The 18,714-nt window shown below is 39.0% G+C and overlaps 11 non-coding genes across 11 annotated transcripts; all 11 read right to left on the bottom strand.

Annotated features, from left to right (window-relative positions):
* Positions 1–417: 417 nt before the first annotated feature.
* Positions 418–491, bottom strand: TRNAI-AAU (transfer RNA isoleucine (anticodon AAU)). The gene has a single exon. It is a non-coding gene; the product is annotated as a tRNA-Ile (tRNA).
* Positions 492–1,207: 716 nt separating this feature from the next.
* On the bottom strand, positions 1,208–1,281 carry TRNAI-AAU (transfer RNA isoleucine (anticodon AAU)). Its single transcript has one exon. It is a non-coding gene; the product is annotated as a tRNA-Ile (tRNA).
* Positions 1,282–3,589: 2,308 nt separating this feature from the next.
* Positions 3,590–3,663, bottom strand: TRNAI-AAU (transfer RNA isoleucine (anticodon AAU)). Its single transcript has one exon. It is a non-coding gene; the product is annotated as a tRNA-Ile (tRNA).
* A 709-nt stretch (positions 3,664–4,372) lies between these two features.
* TRNAI-AAU (transfer RNA isoleucine (anticodon AAU)) lies at positions 4,373–4,446 on the bottom strand. The gene has a single exon. It is a non-coding gene; the product is annotated as a tRNA-Ile (tRNA).
* Positions 4,447–12,146: 7,700 nt separating this feature from the next.
* On the bottom strand, positions 12,147–12,220 carry TRNAI-AAU (transfer RNA isoleucine (anticodon AAU)). The gene has a single exon. It is a non-coding gene; the product is annotated as a tRNA-Ile (tRNA).
* A 716-nt stretch (positions 12,221–12,936) lies between these two features.
* Positions 12,937–13,010, bottom strand: TRNAI-AAU (transfer RNA isoleucine (anticodon AAU)). The gene has a single exon. It is a non-coding gene; the product is annotated as a tRNA-Ile (tRNA).
* Positions 13,011–13,695: 685 nt separating this feature from the next.
* On the bottom strand, positions 13,696–13,769 carry TRNAI-AAU (transfer RNA isoleucine (anticodon AAU)). The gene has a single exon. It is a non-coding gene; the product is annotated as a tRNA-Ile (tRNA).
* Positions 13,770–14,485: 716 nt separating this feature from the next.
* On the bottom strand, positions 14,486–14,559 carry TRNAI-AAU (transfer RNA isoleucine (anticodon AAU)). Its single transcript has one exon. It is a non-coding gene; the product is annotated as a tRNA-Ile (tRNA).
* Positions 14,560–15,244: 685 nt separating this feature from the next.
* TRNAI-AAU (transfer RNA isoleucine (anticodon AAU)) lies at positions 15,245–15,318 on the bottom strand. The gene has a single exon. It is a non-coding gene; the product is annotated as a tRNA-Ile (tRNA).
* Positions 15,319–16,035: 717 nt separating this feature from the next.
* Positions 16,036–16,109, bottom strand: TRNAI-AAU (transfer RNA isoleucine (anticodon AAU)). The gene has a single exon. It is a non-coding gene; the product is annotated as a tRNA-Ile (tRNA).
* A 685-nt stretch (positions 16,110–16,794) lies between these two features.
* Positions 16,795–16,867, bottom strand: TRNAI-AAU (transfer RNA isoleucine (anticodon AAU)). The gene has a single exon. It is a non-coding gene; the product is annotated as a tRNA-Ile (tRNA).
* Positions 16,868–18,714: the final 1,847 nt, after the last annotated feature.

Here is an 18,714-nt window from a genome sequence, read left to right as displayed (position 1 = left end):
TCAAAATGGCTACATATGAACCAGTTCTTCTTTCATCCTACTACAAACCACCAACCTTACTATAAAATGAATTGTATTTTATTTGCATGAAACATTTACGCATGGGCCACGTAGTAGATCATATATTGATTGAAAAGCATTTCTATTTTAAAGAAAAATCATAAAGCATAAAGTGCTTTGAAGTGTGGCATTGGTAATAGGGCTTTCATTTATTCCTACAGCCCAAAGCAAAATAAAAATAGGGTGTAAAATACTATATATTTAAAGGATAATGGTAAAAGATCTACAATGTATTCAAGGCAGCTACAAGGGATAATCACTATAGCCAATACTGATGATGAAGCCTAGTTTCCAAGCACTGTACTACAAGTTTAAATCCATTGTTGTCAATGATGTTGGGACATCAAGAAAAACAAATGGCCAGTGTGGGGATCGAACCCAAGACCTTGGCGTTATTAGCACCACGCTCTAACCAACTGAGCTAACCGGCCACACTCTTTGAATGTGAAAATCCAAAATGACAAATAATCTTCAAATCATTATGTGTATTATTTCTAAAAGGTGATTTTTGTTGACAATCATTATTTCTCCCTTCATACTTTTGCAAAAACGATAAATGAGGTCCCATTTTAAAGATTAAGTTACTTGCTTCAGATAAATTGTTAGTTAAGAATTGTATATGGTTTTGTTTCTTTAAAAATTGAAGTTACAAATTGACTTTGTGCCCTACACTTCTTTCCCTGGATGTGTTGATACAGCATGGCAAAGAAGATCAGTTTTGCACAGCTTCTCGAAATGGCTACATATGAACCAGTTCTTCTTTCATCCTACTACAAACCACCAACCTCACTATAAAATTAATTGTATTTTATTTGCATGAAACATTTACGCATGGGCCACGTAGTAGATCATATATTGATTGAAAAGCATTTCTATTTTAAAGAAAAATCATAAAGCATAAAGTGCTTTGAAGTGTGGCATTGGTAATAGGGCTTTCATTTCTTCCTACAGTCCAAAGCAAAATAAAAATAGGGTGTAAAATACTATATATTTAAAGGATAATGGTAAAAGATCTACAATGTATTCAAGGCAGCTATAAGGGATAATCACTATAGCCAATACTGATGATGAAGCCTAGTTTCCAAGCACTGTACTACAAGTTTAAATCCATTGTTGTCAATGATGTTGGGTCATCAAGAAAAACAAATGGCCAGTGTGGGGATCGAACCCAAGACCTTGGCGTTATTAGCACCACGCTCTAACCAACTGAGCTAACCGGCCACACTCTTTAAATTTGAAAATCCAAAATGACAAATAATCTTCAAATCATTATATGTATTATTTCTAAAAGGTGATTTTTGTTGACAATCATTTTTTCTCCCTTCATACTTTTGCAAAAACGATAAATGAGGTCCCATTTTAAAGATTAAGTTATTTGCTTCAGATACATTGTTAGTTAAGAATTGTATATGGTTTTGTTTCTTTAAAAATTGAAGTTACAAATTGACTTTGTGCCCTACACTTCTTTCCCTGGATGTGTTGATACAGCATGGCAAAGATGATCAGTTTTGCACAGCTTCTCAAAATGGCTACATATGAACCAGTTCTTCTTTCATCCTACTACAAACCACCAACCTCACTATAAAATGAATTGTATTTTATTTGCATGAAACATTTACGCATGGGCCACGTAGTAGATCATATATTGATTGAAAAGCATTTCTATTTTAAAGAAAAATCATAAAGCATAAAGTGCTTTGAAGTGTGGCATTGGTAATAGGGCTTTCATTTCTTCCTACAGTCCAAAGCAAAATAAAAATAGGGTGTAAAATACTATATATTTAAAGGATAATGGTAAAAGATCTACAATGTATTCAAGGCAGCTACAAGGGATAATCACTATAGCCAACACTGATGATGAAGCCTAGTTTCCAAGCACTGTACTACAAGTTTAAATCCATTGTTGTCAATAATGTTGGGTCATCAAGATAAACAAATGGCCAGTGTGGGGATCGAACCCAAGACCTTGCGTTATTAGCACCACGCTCTAACCAACTGAGCTAACCGGCCACACTATTTGAATGTGATTATCCAAAATGACAAATAATCTTCAAATCATTATATGTATTATTTCTAAAAGGTGATTTTTGTTGACAATCATTTTTTCTCCCTTCATACTTTTGCAAAAACGATAAATGAGGTCCCATTTTAAAGATTAAGTTATTTGCTTCAGATACATTGTTAGTTAAGAATTGTATATGGTTTTGTTTCTTTAAAAATTGAAGTTACAAATTCACTTTGTGCCCTACACTTCTTTCCCTGGATGTGTTGACACAGCATGGCAAAGATGATCAGTTTTGCACAGCTTCTCAAAATGGCTACATATGAACCAGTTCTTCTTTCATCCTACTACAAACCACCAACCTCACTATAAAATGAATTGTATTTTATTTGCATGAAACATTTACGCATGGGCCACGTAGTAGATCATATATTGATTGAAAAGCATTTCTATTTTAAAGAAAAATCATAAAGCATAAAGTGCTTTGAAGTGTGGCATTGGTAATAGGGCTTTCATTTATTCCTACAGCCCAAAGCAAAATAAAAATAGGGTGTCAAATACTATATATTTAAAGGATAATGGTAAAAGATCTACAATGTATTCAAGGCAGCTACAAGGGATAATCACTATAGCCAATACTGATGATGAAGCCAAGTTTCCAAGCACTGTACTACAAGTTTAAATCCATTGTTGTCAATGATGTTGGGTCATCAAGAAAAACAAATGGCCAGTGTGGGGATCGAACCCAAGACCTTGGCGTTATTAGCACCACGCTCTAACCAACTGAGCTAAACGGCCACATTGTTTGAATGTGAAAATCCAAAATGACAAATAATCTTCAAATCAATATATGTATTATTTCTAAAAGGTGATTTTTGTTGACAATCATTTTTTCTCCCTTCATACTTTTGCAAAAACGATAATTGAGGTCCCATTTTAAAGATTAAGTTACTTGCTTCAGATAAATTGTTAGTTAAGAATTGTATATGGTTTTGTTTCTTTAAAAATTGAAGTTACAAATTGACTTTGTGCCCTACACTTCTTTCCCTGGATGTGTTGATACAGCATGGCAAAGATGATCAGTTTTGCACAGCTTCTCGAAATGGCTACATATGAACCAGTTCTTCTTTCATCCTACTACAAACCACCAACCTCACTATAAAATTAATTGTATTTTATTTGCATGAAACATTTACGCATGGGCCACGTAGTAGATCATATATTGATTGAAAAGCATTTCTATTTTAAAGAAAAATCATAAAGCATAAAGTGCTTTGAAGTGTGGCATTGGTAATAGGGCTTTCATTTCTTCCTACAGTCCAAAGCAAAATAAAAATAGGGTGGAAAATACTATATATTTAAAGTATAATGGTAAAAGATCTACAATGTATTCAAGGCAGTTACTAGGATAATCACTATAGCCAATACTGATGATGAAGCCTTGATGATGAAGCCTAGTTTCCAAGCACTGTACTACAAGTTTAAATCCATTGTTGTCAATGATGTTGGGTCATCAAGAAAAATAAATGGCCAGTGTGGGGATCGAACCCAAGACCTTGGCGTTATTAGCACCACGCTCTAACCAACTGAGCTAACCGGCCACACTGTTTGATTGTGAAAATCCAAAATGACAAATAATCTTCAAATCATTATATGTATTATTTCTAAAAGGTGATTTTTGTTGACAATCATTTTTTCTCCCTTCATACTTTTGCAAAAACGATAAATGAGGTCCCATTTTAAAGATTAAGTTACTTGCTTCAGATAAATTGTTTGTTAAGAATTGTATATGGTTTTGTTTCTTTAAAAATTGAAGTTACAAATTGACATTGTGCCCTACACTTCTTTCCCTGGATGTGTTGATACAGCATGGCAAAGAAGATCAGTTTTGCACAGCTTCTCGAAATGGCTACATATGAACCAGTTCTTCTTTCATCCTACTACAAACCACCAACCTCACTATAAAATTAATTGTATTTTATTTGCATGAAACATTTACGCATGGGCCACGTAGTAGATCATATATTGATTGAAAAGCATTTCTATTTTAAAGAAAAATCTTAAAGCATAAAGTGCTTTGAAGTGTGGCATTGGTAATAGGGCTTTCATTTCATCCTACAGTCCAAAGCAAAATAGGGTGTAAAATACTATATATTTAAAGTATAATGGTAAAAGATCTACAATGTATTCAAGGCAGTTACTAGGATAATCACTATAGCCAATACTGATGATGAAGCCTAGTTTCCAAGCACTGTACTACAAGTTTAAATCCATTGTTGTCAATGATGTTGGGTCATCAAGATAAACAAATGGCCAGTGTGGGGATCGAACCCAAGACCTTGGCGTTATTAGCACCACGCTCTAACCAACTGAGCTAACCGGCCACACTCTTTGAATGCGAAAATCCAAAATGACAAATAATCTTCATATCATTATGTGTATTATTTCTAAAAGGTGATTTTTGTTGACAATAAATCATTATATGTATTATTTCTAAAAGGTGATTTTTGTTGACAATCATTTTTTCTCCCTTCATACTTTTGCAAAAACGATAAATGAGGTCCCATTTTAAAGATTAAGTTATTTGCTTCAGATACATTGTTAGTTAAGAATTGTATATGGTTTTGTTTCTTTAAAAATTGAAGTTACGGGGCGTGGCCTAACGGTGAAGGTGAAAGGACGTCTCTTGGCTGAGCTCCTGCTAAAAAATCATTTAAACTGCACTTTGTGCCCGTTCCTGTACGCCCAGTGCATGTCAGCACACCTGCCTGCCCTGTAGTGACCCTCCGAATCGAGGTACCTGGTGCTGCGGAGCCGGGGGTAGGAGAACTCCTGCCCTGCGGGTTGCGGCCTAGTGCCTCGAGTGAAGCCGCGGCCTAAATTTCAGCTCGCGCCCAGAAGCTGAGCTCCAGGACCCGCCGGCGGTGGAAAACAGCAGCGAAAAGGGATCCGAGCAGCGTTGGGAGGTAAGCAGAGACCTCCCCTACCAACGCAAGCAGGTCTCACCTGCCTGAGAGCACCCGACGGTCAGTAGCAGGCCGGGAGCTGCGGGACCTCCTCTCTCTCCCTGGTCGCGGCGGCCATCTTGGAAACGGCCCGGCGGCTCTTAGGCTATCCTGGGGCTGTGAGGGTGGAGGCGCACAGCTAATACCCCAAAAAACGAGGGGGGCGCGGAGGGAGGGCTGCCCCTGGAACCTGGGACGCCATCCCTGAGCTCCCTTCTGACACTGCAGTGGTGGCCATCTTGCCTCTGCTGCGCTGCGACCCTGCACAGCCCATAGGCGAGGGAGCCTGTATGCTGCCGTCCTACCTCATCTCTGGAGCCTATTCAGAATAGTGTTATAGCCTGCACTCAGCCACAAACCCTTCCCCGGGCAGGCATCACCCCAGTAGCGTTGTATGCCCCCTGGTGCCACACATATAGCCATATCTGGTGGTGCTGGGGTGCTTAACTAAAGGTGCCTCTGAGCCCACCTGCACTGTCGGCCATCTCATATAATAATATTACACAACCTCTGTGGACTCTAGGTACAAGAAGTGCCCACTATTCCTGTTCTCTGACAGGCACACCAGCAGTCTATAAGTAGGAGCTCCACCCTGTGGCCAGCTGTGTCAGTACACTCACTTGCATCAGACAGATATGCCTAATGGGTCACGGAATGTGATCGGACTCACCATTATGACCGATTAATTCCCTGTTTCTCCTACCTCCCATGGTTACTACGGAATGACTTGCATGTAACTAGCTTGGTGGATCCGTACCTCTACCCCGTGTAATATTTCAACCTGCACCTCATCTGGGCTCCTCACTATGCCTCCCAAACGTAGCAAACCACCCCAGTCTATTTCCCAGATTCCGTTCTTTAAGGCTTCACCCCACACGTCTCGCCCCAAGAGCACAGATAAACCTACCGCCGTGTCTGACCCACCGGACACACATACACTGTCTGCGTCTTCCCCTGTTACAGCTGTTACTCTACCGTCTGTTCCAGTGGGAGACTCGGACGCCCTCACAGTTGGTACCTTGAAACTCCTTTTCAAAGAATTCAAGAATGAAGTCACGGCGGAAATTCGGGCTGCGGTGCAAAACTGCCAACGCGCGGTAGATGAACTGGGTGGTCGCACCGACCACCTTGAGACCAAGATGGAGGAGGTTGTTAGCTCTCACAATGGGTTAATCGACTCACATGATGCCCTTGAAGCAGAAGTCAAATTACTACGGGACAAAGTTGCTGATTTAGAGGACAGGTCCCGAAGATCTAATCTTAAGCTGAGGGGCATCCCGGAAAATATCTCTAATAGTAGCCTGCATGATTACACCATGAATCTATTCAGGAAACTCCTACCCCAAGCCTCATCAGCGGATCTTCTTATAGACAGAATACATAGACTGCCTAAAGCTAGATCCGCCCCCGAGAATGCCCCTAGAGATGTGCTTATGAAAATGCATTACTTCCATGTCAAGGAAGCCTTACTGAAAGCAGCAAGACCATCTGCCGCATCGTCTGACCTGCTGGGTGAACTCCAACTTTTTGGGGATCTATCGGCAGCCACGTTACTGAAACGACGCTCCTTCCACCCAATCACCTCAGCTCTTAGAAAGGCGGATATCCCGTATCGGTGGGGCTTCCCTACAAAGCTGCTGGTTTCACGAGAAGGCTCCACAGTCGTCATTCTAAACCCAGAGGAGGGCCTGAGGCTTATGGCATCATGGAGCGTTTCCAAACCCGTGCCCGGACCTCCTTCCCCTCGCCGACTTCAGCAGGACTGGTCTGCGGTGGGGTGAGGACTGGTTGGGTAACGAATGTGCCCTCTATTCCGTGCTACCGGTTGCACTCTATCCAGGGGGCCTGCCGCTGATATAAGCTAATAGCCCAACATTCAGACTTTGGGCATTTGGTTTGTTCCATGTTAGCGTGCAGCTTCGGTTACTGGATAGACCTGCATAAGTTAGTTGGGGCTTTGGCTATATATACACCTGTTCTGTAAAATGTCCCTACTAACTTATCTACAATGTTTCTTCTTTATAATTACCACATGGGTCTTAGTTTCTGCCCTCTTAGCTGGAAATGTTACACTTATACATGCTAATTCCGTAGATTAATATAAGCTCACCTTTACGTTAACATAGTTGAATCTAAAATTCTAGTAGGTTGTTTAAGGTTAGCTTGCCTTGTTTGAAGGGGACTCCTTTTTCCCCCCTACGTATGGGAGGTGGGAGATTGGCCGCTACCCCCACACTTTCATTACACCCAGCCGCCTGTTAGTGCAGGCTGGTTTAGATCCCAAGTGGGATCTTCTATCCCCTTTTTGTTTTGTCTTGTATTTATTTATGTATTTTACGTCCTTATTTGTGTTTATATATTTAATCACCACTCATATGTCAGGTTACTACTACCCTCGCTTCAACATGCCCTATACAACTCGCCCTTTTGTCCTAGAATATGGTTAAAGTAGTTTCTTTAAATGTTAAGGGGTTGAACTCCCCCCAGAAGCGAAAATTGGCACTGAACTATTTTCACAAAATAAAAGCACAGATAGTCGCCCTGCAGGAGACGCACTTCCAAAAAAATAACCCTCCCCTCTTTACAGATCATAGATACCCACATTGCTTCACTGCCAATGGGCCAAACAAAAAAGCTGGAGTGGCTCTCCTCATAGCTCGTCATTGTCCTTTTGTTCTGTCCTCCCAATACGCAGACCCTGATGGGAGATTTCTGATACTGACGGGTCACTTGGACAATGTTGAAGTGACTTTGGCCTCCTGCTACGCCCCTAATACTAAGCAGGTCTCCTTCTGCAGGAAGTTCCTTTGTGCCCTACAGAAAAGAGCAAAAGGGGCCCTCCTTATTCTGGGGGACTTCAATATAGTTCTCGACCCCACCCTAGATAAGTCGAAATCACTCCACTCCTCTAGCTATATCAGACAGCGAGATTGCTCGGCTAGCTTCCGTAAGGTTCTTGCAGAGTATGATCTCTTCGATTTGTGGAGAGCAAAACACCCCTCTGAGAGGGACTACACATTCTATTCACATGTACATCGCTCATACTCACGCATAGATTTGGCCCTGGTTGATAAATGGACCCTGCCCACAGTACGTAAAGCTGATATCCTACCAATTACATGGTCAGATCACTCCCCTTTGGCGATCCTCTGGGATGTAGCTGAGCGTAAGGTCACTCCGGGCCCTTGGAGGTTGAGTGCCTTTCTACTGGCTCAGCAGGAGGCCCAAAAAGCTATTCAAACTTCCCTAGACCTTTATGTAGACACCAATCGCATGGAAGACACGTCTATTTTTGTACACTGGTGTGCCTTGAAGGCCGTCCTGCGAGGCTCAGCGATACAAATAGCAGCTAGGCTCAAAAGACAATACAAAGAGCGGTTTGCTGATGCAGAACTTGAGGCATCCAATTTGGAAACTGCCCATAAGGCTGATCCCTCAAATAAAGCTGTATATAACAAACTGCTAACCGCCAGAGACAAGGTTAACTCCTTTTCTCTTGCTGAAGTACAGCGCAACTTGCACCGGCTCAATCAAAAATACTATCTGCTTGGGAATAGAGCGGGCCGTCTCCTAGCGCGCAAACTTCGAGGCCGCAGAGCGAATGAACGCATCCAGGCCATACATACTTCTAGAGGAGCCAAAGTTACAGATCCCACAGAAATAGCAGAAGCTTTTGCTGAGTACTACGCACAACTCTATAACTTAAAAAATGACCCCAACACGCCCCAACCCTCTCTGTCCGACATTAATGAGTTCCTGCAAAACCAATCCCTTCCCTCTTTGGACTCGGCTGCCCGCGATCGTCTTAACACACCTTGGTCACTAGGTGAAGTGGAGGCAGCTATAGACTCCATGCCGCTGGATAAGGCCCCAGGCCCAGACGGCTACCCTTCCAATTTTTATAGGACCTTTAAAGCTAAGGTGGCCCCTACATTAGTCTCGGTTTTTAATGAAGCTTCCTCAACCACTGCTTTCCCCAAAGAAATGCTCGAGGCCCGCATAATTACTATCCCTAAACCAGGTAAACCTACTACCAATGTACAAAACTATCGTCCCATTGCCCTCCTTAACGTTGATATTAAACTATATGCCAAGATGATAGCCAATAGAATATCCCCCCTATTACCTAAATTAATCAATCCCGACCAAGTAGGCTTCGTATTGGGCAGGCAAGCGTCGGATAATACGCGTAGAATTATTGACATTATAGAATACTGCCAGACACATAGACATCCCCTCCTGGTCCTGTCGCTTGATGCTGAAAAAGCATTCGACAGACTGCACTGGGTATACTTGTGCTCCACCCTACAACGCTTTGGCTTCTGCGGAAGGATGCTTAGCTCCATCTTGGCCCTATACTCAGCCCCAGGCGCAAGGGTGTTTACGAATGGGTGTTTTTCTTCACACTTTAACATCACAAATGGCACTCGCCAAGGTTGCCCGCTTTCCCCGTTGATTTTTGCACTGGCAATTGAGCCTCTGGCTGAGTCTATTCGCTCTCAGGAGCGCATCCGGGGACCGGCTATTGGGGGTACCACACACAAGATCAGCTTATTTGCAGATGATGTCCTGCTATGTATTACAGAGCCGTCATCTTCTCTTCCCTACTTACATAAGACTCTGGAGGCTTACTCTAAGATTTCGTACTACAAGCTAAACACCACAAAAACAGAGGCTCTCCCACTAGACTTGCCAGATAATATGCTAGCAAGTTTGAAAGCAGAATACAAATACGCTTGGAAAGCTAAGTCGATTAAATACCTAGGTATCAATTTGGCTAGGGACTGCGATATCCTAGATGCTAACTATGATCCTTTGCTACGTGCTTTCGATACCCTCACTAAAGACTGGATGATGCAGGAAGTATCTTGGGTAGGACGTATCGCTGCAGCGAAAATGGTACTTCTGCCCAAGCTGATGTACATCTTTCGTACAATCCCTCGACCTTTCCCACCTCTTATTTGCAACAAGTTTAATAAGTTGCTGACCGCTTATATTTGGAAGGGGGCTAGGCCCAAAATAGCGAAAACCACACTGTCTTTCGCTAAAGACGAGGGGGGCGTAGCATACCCTGATTTAGAGAAATACCACTCAGCATGTATCCTGAGCCAATCTAGAGATTGGTATACGACAGATGGCAACAAACCCTGGGTTGCGATTGAACAAGCTTTAATGTTCCCCCTTCGCCTACCGGATTTATTGAGATTACCAACAGCAGTTACCATACCCCAGATCTATTCATGTAGAGCGGTCCGCACAACTATCTCGGTATGGCATAAGCTAGTTGCGACTGACACAGACATCTGCTTACCCTCCCCACAATTATCGTTAACGTCCCTAGCGGCCCTAATTCCCGACTTAAGTGTAGATTCCTGGGTCCCCTTAGGTCTATTGGCAATACAAGACTTCCTTGTGGATGGGAGGGTAGTGCCCTTTTCTCAACTTCAACAGCAATACCAAGTCTCGAAACGTGACTTCTACAAATACCTACAAATAAGACATTGGCTTGGTAATTTCCTGCCTAAAGCCCCGGTTAAGCTCTGTGTTCCTAAGGTCTTGATGTCATTCTTCGATTCTACAACCGCAAAGGGAGGTATTTCTCGCTGGTATAGACACATGATTTCTATAGGTTCAAACAGGAGGTTCCCTTCTCAGTATCAGTGGGAGGCAGATCTACCAAACACTTTCTCCGAAGAGGTGTGGAGATCCATTTTCCGCTCCTGCTTCAAAGTGTCAAAGTGTGCAAATCACTCGGAGATGTATTTCAAGCTGGTCCACAGAGCTTACCTTACCCCAGACCGACTACATAAGTTTTGGCCCTCTGTCTCCTCTCTATGCTGGAGGCAATGTGGGGGGGTGGGGAACATTTTACACATCTTTTGGTCCTGTCCGGCCCTAAGCTCCCTATGGAGAGAAATTTTTCTTCTGATAGCTAAAGTACTCAACCAATCCATCCCTATGAACCCCCTAGTCGCACTCTTTCACTACTACCCAGGGGTGTTGCCAGCTGGCGACAGATACGTCCTTGGCCACATTTTGATAGCGGCTAAGGCCTCTATAGCCCAACTTTGGAAGTCCTCAGATCTCCCTAGTATACAAATGATTGAAAACAAAATACATAAGCATTTCCTATTCGAAACCTCAGATGTAGCATATTCCCCTAAGGCGTCTTCCATTCACATTAAATGGTTCAGATGGACCGAATACAGGGAACAGCAAGGTCACTCAAGCGGACGCAGCACTTATACAGATCTTTCAGTGCTGAACTAGTCTAGCAGCGTGGCAGTACCACAAGTCCGACTTTTTGGGGCTTCACTCAGCAGCTTCTGACCTGATCACCATTAGACACAGCGATGTATTGCTTTATCCTGATTTACCTGACATATTTTGCATGTGAGCTATGCACACCTACCTTATTTTGTTTTTTTTATTTTCCTGTTATATTGTATTGTATTTTATTTTATCATTCATATATATCTTAGTTTGTTTTCCCTATGTATGTCTGTATTGTTTTTCTACATGTTTTGTGGTCCAACTAAAAATTCAATAAAAACTTAATTGAATAAAAAAAAAATTGAGTTACAAATTCACTTTGTGCCCTACACTTCTTTCCCTGGATGTGTTGACACAGCATGCCAAAGATGATCAGTTTTGCACAGCTTCTCAAAATGGCTACATATGAACCAGTTCTTCTTTCATCCTACTACAAACCACCAACCTCACTATAAAATGAATTGTATTTTATTTGCATGAAACATTTACGCATGGGCCACGTAGTAGATCATATATTGATTGAAAAGCATTTCTATTTTAAAGAAAAATCATAAAGCATAAAGTGCTTTGAAGTGTGGCATTGGTAATAGGGCTTTCATTTTTTCCTACAGTCCAAAGCAAAATAAAAATAGGGTGTAAAATACTATATATTTAAAGTATAATGGTAAAAGATCTACAATGTATTCAAGGCAGTTACTAGGATAATCACTATAGCCAATACTGATGATGAAGCCTAGTTTCCAAGCACTGTACTACAAGTTTAAATACATTGTTGTCAATGATGTTGGGTCATCAAGAAAAACAAATGGCCAGTGTGGGGATCGAACCCAAGACCTTGGCGTTATTAGCACCACGCTCTAACCAACTGAGCTAACCGGCCACACTCTTTGAATGTGAAAATCCAAAATGACAAATAATCTTCAAATCATTATGTGTATTATTTCTAAAAGGTGATTTTTGTTGACAATCATTTTTTCTCCCTTCATACTTTTGCAAAAACGATAAATGAGGTCCCATTTTAAAGATTAAGTTACTTGCTTCAGATAAATTGTTAGTTAAGAATTGTATATGGTTTTGTTTCTTTAAAAATTGAAGTTACAAATTGACTTTGTGCCCTACACTTCTTTCCCTGGATGTGTTGATACAGCATGGCAAAGAAGATCAGTTTTGCACAGCTTCTCGAAATGGCTACATATGACCCAGTTCTTCTTTCATCCTACTACAAACCACCAACCTCACTATAAAATTAATTGTATTTTATTTGCATGAAACATTTACGCATGGGCCACGTAGTAGATCATATATTGATTGAAAAGCATTTCTATTTTAAAGAAAAATCATAAAGCATAAAGTGCTTTGAAGTGTGGCATTGGTAATAGGGCTTTCATTTCTTCCTACAGTCCAAAGCAAAATAAAAATAGGGTGTAAAATACTATATATTTAAAGGATAATGGTAAAAGATCTACAATGTATTCAAGGCAGCTACAAGGGATAATCACTATAGCCAATACTGATGATGAAGCCTAGTTTCCAAGCACTGTACTACAAGTTTAAATCCATTGTTGTCAATGATGTTGGGTCATCAAGAAAAACAAATGGCCAGTGTGGGGATCAAACCCAAGACCTTGGCGTTATTAGCACCACGCTCTAACCAACTGAGCTAACCGGCCACAATGTTTGATTGTGAAAATCCAAAATGACAAATAATCTTCAAATCATTATATGTATTATTTCTAAAAGGTGATTTTTGTTGACAATCATTTTTTCTCCCTTCATACTTTTGCAAAAACGATAAATGAGGTCCCATTTTAAAGATTAAGTTACTTGCTTCAGATAAATTGTTAGTTAAGAATTGTATATGGTTTTGTTTCTTAACTAACTAACTAACCCTGGATGTGTTGATACAGCATGGCAAAGAAGATCAGTTTTGCACAGCTTCTCAAAATGGCTACATATGAACCAGTTCTTCTTTCATCCTACTACAAACCACCAACCTCACTATAAAATGAATTGTATTTTATTTGCATGAAACATTTACGCATGGGCCACGTAGTAGATCATATATTGATTGAAAAGCATTTCTATTTTAAAGAAAAATCATAAAGCATAAAGTGCTTTGAAGTGTGGCATTGGTAATAGGGCTTTCATTTTTTCCTACAGTCCAAAGCAAAATAAAAATAGGGTGTAAAATACTATATATTTAAAGTATAATGGTAAAAGATCTGCAATGTATTCAAGGCAGTTACTAGGATAATCACTATAGCCAATACTGATGATGAAGCCTAGTTTCCAAGCACTGTACTACAAGTTTAAATACATTGTTGTCAATGATGTTGGGTCATCAAGAAAAACAAATGGCCAGTGTGGGGATCGAACCCAAGACCTTGGCGTTATTAGCACCACGCTCTAACCAACTGAGCTAACCGGCCACACTCTTTGAATGTGAAAATCCAAAATGACAAATAATCTTCAAATCATTATGTGTATTATTTCTAAAAGGTGATTTTTGTTGACAATCATTTTTTCTCCCTTCATACTTTTGCAAAAACGATAAATGAGGTCCCATTTTAAAGATTAAGTTACTTGCTTCAGATAAATTGTTAGTTAAGAATTGTATATGGTTTTGTTTCTTTAAAAATTGAAGTTACAAATTGACTTTGTGCCCTACACTTCTTTCCCTGGATGTGTTGATACAGCATGGCAAAGAAGATCAGTTTTGCACAGCTTCTCGAAATGGCTACATATGACCCAGTTCTTCTTTCATCCTACTACAAACCACCAACCTCACTATAAAATTAATTGTATTTTATTTGCATGAAACATTTACGCATGGGCCACGTAGTAGATCATATATTGATTGAAAAGCATTTCTATTTTAAAGAAAAATCATAAAGCATAAAGTGCTTTGAAGTGTGGCATTGGTAATAGGGCTTTCATTTCTTCCTACAGTCCAAAGCAAAATAAAAATAGGGTGTAAAATACTATATATTTAAAGGATAATGGTAAAAGATCTACAATGTATTCAAGGCAGCTACAAGGGATAATCACTATAGCCAATACTGATGATGAAGCCTAGTTTCCAAGCACTGTACTACAAGTTTAAATCCATTGTTGTCAATGATGTTGGGTCATCAAGAAAAACAAATGGCCAGTGTGGGGATCAAACCCAAGACCTTGGCGTTATTAGCACCACGCTCTAACCAACTGAGCTAACCGGCCACAATGTTTGATTGTGAAAATCCAAAATGACAAATAATCTTCAAATCATTATATGTATTATTTCTAAAAGGTGATTTTTGTTGACAATCATTTTTTCTCCCTTCATACTTTTGCAAAAACGATAAATGAGGTCCCATTTTAAAGATTAAGTTACTTGCTTCAGATAAATTGTTAGTTAAGAATTGTATATGGTTTTGTTTCTTAACTAACTAACTAACCCTGGATGTGTTGATACAGCATGGCAAAGAAGATCAGTTTTGCACAGCTTCTCAAAATGGCTACATATGAACCAGTTCTTCTTTCATCCTACTACAAACCACCAACCTCACTATAAAATGAATTGTATTTTATTTGCATGAAACATTTACGCATGGGCCACGTAGTAGATCATATATTGATTGAAAAGCATTTCTATTTTAAAGAAAAATCATAAAGCATAAAGTGCTTTGAAGTGTGGCATTGGTAATAGGGCTTTCATTTTTTCCTACAGTCCAAAGCAAAATAAAAATAGGGTGTAAAATACTATATATTTAAAGTATAATGGTAAAAGATCTGCAATGTATTCAAGGCAGTTACTAGGATAATCACTATAGCCAATACTGATGATGAAGCCTAGTTTCCAAGCACTGTACTACAAGTTTAAATACATTGTTGTCAATGATGTTGGGTCATCAAGAAAAACAAATGGCCAGTGTGGGGATCGAACCCAAGACCTTGGCGTTATTAGCACCACGCTCTAACCAACTGAGCTAACCGGCCACACTCTTTGAATGTGAAAATCCAAAATGACAAATAATCTTCAAATCATTATGTGTATTATTTCTAAAAGGTGATTTTTGTTGACAATCATTTTTTCTCCCTTCATACTTTTGCAAAAACGATAAATGAGGTCCCATTTTAAAGATTAAGTTACTTGCTTCAGATAAATTGTTAGTTAAGAATTGTATATGGTTTTGTTTTTTTTAAAAATTGAAGTTACAAATTGACTTTGTGCCCTACACTTCTTTCCCTGGATGTGTTGATACAGCATGGCAAAGAAGATCAGTTTTGCACAGCTTCTCGAAATGGCTACATATGACCCAGTTCTTCTTTCATCCTACTACAAACCACCAACCTCACTATAAAATTTATTGTATTTTATTTGCATGAAACATTTACGCATGGGCCACGTAGTAGATCATATATTGATTGAAAAGCATTTCTATTTTAAAGAAAAATCATAAAGCATAAAGTGCTTTGAAGTGTGGCATTGGTAATAGGGCTTTCATTTCTTCCTACAGTCCAAAGCAAAATAAAAATAGGGTGTAAAATACTATATATTTAAAGGATAATGGTAAAAGATCTACAATGTATTCAAGGCAGCTACAAGGGATAATCACTATAGCCAATACTGATGATGAAGCCTAGTTTCCAAGCACTGTACTACAAGTTTAAATCCATTGTTGTCAATGATGTTGGGTCATCAAGAAAAACAAATGGCCAGTGTGGGGATCAAACCCAAGACCTTGGCGTTATTAGCACCACGCTCTAACCAACTGAGCTAACCGGCCACAATGTTTGATTGTGAAAATCCAAAATGACAAATAATCTTCAAATCATTATATGTATTATTTCTAAAAGGTGATTTTTGTTGACAATCATTTTTTCTCCCTTCATACTTTTGCAAAAACGATAAATGAGGTCCCATTTTAAAGATTAAGTTACTTGCTTCAGATAAATTGTTAGTTAAGAATTGTATATGGTTTTGTTTCTTAACTAACTAACTAACCCTGGATGTGTTAATACAGCATGGCAAAGAAGATCAGTTTTGCACAGCTTCTCGAAATGGCTACATATGACCCAGTTCTTCTTTCATCCTACTACAAACCACCAACCTCACTATAAAATGAATAGTATTTTATTTGCATGAAACATTTACGCATGGGCCACGTAGTAGATCATATATTGATTGAAAAGCATTTCTATTTTAAAGAAAAATCATAAAGCATAAAGTGCTTTGAAGTGTGGCATTGGTAATAGGGCTTTCATTTCTTCCTACAGTCCAAAGCAAAATAAAAATAGGGTGTAAAATACTATATATTTAAAGTATAATGGTAAAAGATCTACAATGTATTCAAGGCAGTTACTAGGATAATCACTATAGCCAATACTGATGATGAAGCCTAGTTTCCAAGCACTGTACTACAAGTTTAAATACATTGTTGTCAATGATGTTGGGTCATCAAGAAAAACAAATGGCCAGTGTGGGGATCGAACCCAAGACTTGGCGTTATTAGCACCACGCTCTAACCAACTGAGCTAACCGGCCACACTCTTTGAATGTGAAAATCCAAAATGACAAATAATCTTCAAATCATTATGTGTATTATTTCTAAAAGGTGATTTTTGTTGACAATCATTTTTTCTCCCTTCATACTTTTGCAAAAACGATAAATGAGGTCCCATTTTAAAGATTAAGTTACTTGCTTCAGATAAATTGTTAGTTAAGAATTGTATATGGTTTTGTTTCTTTAAAAATTGAAGTTACAAATTGACTTTGTGCCCTACACTTTTTTCCCTGGATGTGTTGATACAGCATGGCAAAGAAGATCAGTTTTGCACAGCTTCTCGAAATGGCTACATATGACCCAGTTCTTCTTTCATCCTACTACAAACCACCAACCTCACTATAAAATTAATTGTATTTTATTTGCATGAAACATTTACGCATGGGCCACGTAGTAGATCATATATTGATTGAAAAGCATTTCTATTTTAAAGAAAAATCATAAAGCATAAAGTGCTTTGAAGTGTGGCATTGGTAATAGGGCTTTCATTTCTTCCTACAGTCCAAAGCAAAATAAAAATAGGGTGTAAAATACTATATATTTAAAGTATAATGGTAAAAGATCTACAATGTATTCAAGGCAGCTACAAGGGATAATCACTATAGCCAATACTGATGATGAAGCCTAGTTTCCAAGCACTGTACTACAAGTTTAAATCCATTGTTGTCAATGATGTTGGGTCATCAAGAAAAACAAATGGCCAGTGTGGGGAGCAAACCCAAGACCTTGGCATTATTAGCACCACGCTCTAACCAACTGAGCTAACCGGCCACAATGTTTGATTGTGAAAATCCAAAATGACAAATAATCTTCAAATCATTATATGTATTATTTCTAAAAGGTGATTTTTGTTGACAATCATTTTTTCTCCCTTCATACTTTTGCAAAAACGATAAATGAGGTCCCATTTTAAAGATTAAGTTACTTGCTTCAGATAAATTGTTAGTTAAGAATTGTATATGGTTTTGTTTCTTTAAAAATTGAAGTTACAAATTGACTTTGTGCCCTACACTTCTTTCCCTGGATGTGTTGATACAGCATGGCAAAGAAGATCAGTTTTGCACAGCTTCTCGAAATGGCTACATATGACCCAGTTCTTCTTTCATCCTACTACAAACCACCAACCTCACTATAAAATGAATTGTATTTTATTTGCATGAAACATTTACGCATGGGCCACGTAGTAGATCATATATTGATTGAAAAGCATTTCTATTTTAAAGAAAAATCATAAAGCATAAAGTGCTTTGAAGTGTGGCATTGGTAATAGGGCTTTCATTTCTTCCTACAGTCCAAAGCAAAATAAAAATAGGGTGTAAAATACTATATATTTAAAGTATAAGGGTAAAAGATCTACAATGTATTCAAGGCAGTTACTAGGATAATCACTATAGCCAATACTGATGATGAAGCCTAGTTTCTAAGCACTGTACTACAAGTTTAAATCCATTGTTGTCAATGATGTTGGGTCATCAAGATAAACAAATGGCCAGTGTGGGGATCGAACCCAAGACCTTGGCGTTATTAGCACCACGCTCTAACAAACTGAGCTAACCGGCCACACTCTTTGAATGCGAAAATCCAAAATGACAAATAATCTTCAAATCATTATGTGTATTATTTCTAAAAGGTGATTTTTGTTGACAATAAATCATTATATGTATTATTTCTAAAAGGTGATTTTTGTTGACAATCATTTTTTCTCCCTTCATACTTTTGCAAAAACGATAAATGAGGTCCCATTTTAAAGATTAAGTTATTTGCTTCAGATACATTGTTAGTTAAGAATTGTATATGGTTTTGTTTCTTTAAAAATTGAAGTTACAAA

Source organism: Crinia signifera, chromosome 2 (genome assembly GCF_055691185.1).
Source record: "Crinia signifera chromosome 2, ASM5569118v1, whole genome shotgun sequence".
NCBI lineage: Eukaryota > Metazoa > Chordata > Amphibia > Anura > Myobatrachidae > Crinia > Crinia signifera.
The sequence above is the reverse complement of the archived record's forward strand: the minus strand, read 5'-3'. Positions and strand labels throughout refer to the sequence as shown.